Source organism: Lactuca sativa, chromosome 3 (genome assembly GCF_002870075.4).
Source record: "Lactuca sativa cultivar Salinas chromosome 3, Lsat_Salinas_v11, whole genome shotgun sequence".
Lineage (NCBI taxonomy): Eukaryota > Viridiplantae > Streptophyta > Magnoliopsida > Asterales > Asteraceae > Lactuca > Lactuca sativa.
The window spans coordinates 215959359-215961606 of NC_056625.2; the positions used below are offsets into that span (position 1 = coordinate 215959359).

General features: G+C 31.1%; 1 long non-coding RNA gene across 1 annotated transcript; it reads left to right on the forward strand.

The window, feature by feature from the left end:
* Positions 1-732: 732 nt before the first annotated feature.
* On the forward strand, positions 733-1970 carry LOC111915786 (uncharacterized). The gene is made up of 4 exons (XR_002858283.2): positions 733-893; positions 1044-1131; positions 1231-1390; positions 1786-1970. It is a non-coding gene; the product is annotated as an uncharacterized LOC111915786 (long non-coding RNA).
* The last annotated feature ends 278 nt before the right edge of the window (positions 1971-2248 follow it).

Genomic DNA, 2248 nt, shown 5'->3' on the forward strand with positions numbered 1-2248 from the left:
CTGTGTAATTATTTAATTAGGTGATGTATATATGTTTGTGTAATTAATTAAAAAAACATAAATAATATAGATAAGGGAAAAAAGAATGAAAGAAGAATGGTTTCCAGCATTTAGGTTGGGAACTTGTCCCACATCACCGGTGAATGAATATAAAGGGTGGATGATTTACAATAGCTCCATATATGCGCATCACACAGAAAGTGTTGCATGAAGCCTTGTTTTAGCCTACAACCAGTTGCTACTTAACCACATGCTTTCTTTAGTTGAGTTAGAAAATTAGTGACTAAGTTGAAAAATAAAATGGAACAAAATGGTGATTATTTGTAACAAAAGTCAATAAATGAAAGTTAACAAAATTATTTATAATTTTTAATTATATTCAACAAAAATCTGATCTAGACATTAAAAACTGCACCATTTTACCGCAAAACCGTATCAACTCATTTTGCGGTTAAAAACCGAAACCACACCGAAATAATCGCAAAACCGAAAAAAAATACTCTATTAATGATATCACTAGAAATTCATGAGCTGCCGGTGTTCATGGATGGGATTAGTTGAAATTCATGAGCTGCCAGTGGGCAATGTTCCTCTTACGATTATATTCAGACCCGGCCCCATACATGGGCGACTTGGGCTCAGGCAGAGGGCATCAAAAATAGTCCAGCTAGTTGTATATGTATATAAAATTGGCTCAAAAACTTAGCCTATGGTGATGATCTGTTTACCGACGTGAGAAAGAAAGCTAGGGAAGACATGCCAATTCCAAGCAATCATCGATTTGCTCATAGATAAATCAAACATCGCCCGTGCCTAGAAGGCTAAAATCCCGCTGGTGTTGCTGTCGATGCTAGAAATCAATGCCTACCTAGAACGTCTCTCATAAATAAAAAGTAAGAACGAATTTCTCTTTTGTTTCCTTCCGATCGAATAATCGATATTATATACCTCTCAAATATCAATTTAATCATCATCAGTCGACCTTTCGTCCGATAAAGCAACGATTTCTCTAATTTGGTCTGGTTTTCTCTAATTTGATACAGCAAAAGGTGATTCTGAATTTCTGATTTCGTAGTTCACTGATTTGGGTGTGATTCGTTTCTTGTTGGTTATTTAAGAAATCAGATTTAGGTGAGTTTAATCGAAACTTGTGTTTATTTTGGTTTGTTTTAGTATCTACTTGATTTATTATTCATCTGATGATCTGATTTCTTCTCTATTTCATTACAGGAAAAAATAGTTAAAGTCGCAAAGAGTTCATTCTAAGTTTTCTATTTCATAAGTCATATTTCTGTTTCAGTCTTTCAGAAATCAAATCAAATTTCTCCTCTGTTTGTGTTTGTGTTTGTGCTCGATGTTGTTGTTTCAGAAATCATCAAATCATATTTGGGTAAGTTTAAACTCGAAATCTTTTTTATGTAAGTTTCTTTCAGAAATCTGATTAATTTCATATATATCTGATTTCTTCTCTAAGACTTATTGGTTTTTGTCTCTAATTTCTCAATTGTTTTGAAATCAGATTTAGGTGATTTTTGTATTGTTTTCTCCAAGTTTGAGCTCCGAAATCAGATTTGTATCTGATTTCTTTATTCTTTCAACAATCATATTTGTATATATTGTTTTAGAAATCAGATTTTAAGAATTTGATGAGTTTAATTTTGAAATTTGTTTGTGTTCACTGTTCATTATTTGTTGTATAAAACAATCTTTCTAAATTTTATGTTATTGTTTATGTGATGTGAAGATAAACATTCTTTCTGAATCTGAATCTGAATCTGATTGTAGAGGACTTGTTTCAAGGGCATCTCACAAGTAAAAGAAAGTTGAAGGAGCTATTTAGGGACACCCCATCACATGTAGTTTAAGGGGCATTGTTTTCGATCCTAGTTGCTTGTATTTGTTGTCAAGGTTGCTTTGGTGTGATCTAATTCCATGTAGGATTGTTTTGTTTTAAAAACAACTTTGTTTGATTTTGGTGGATTGATTAGTTATGTAAAAAAATAGACATAAGTTTTTATATTATAATCCTAAAAAAACTGCAAAGCAAAAGTTTGTTGTTAGTTTCTTATTCTTCGGTTGAGATCATAAAAGAACAACATATTGTTATTTTAGAAAACTAACCGATTTGATTTTTTTTATAAACCCAATCCACTAATTATCAAGTTTAATATTAATAAAACAAGATATAAGTTGTAGGTTTTTGTTGAATAATTTGTTTTATTATAAAGTTTTATTGCATTTTTGTTTA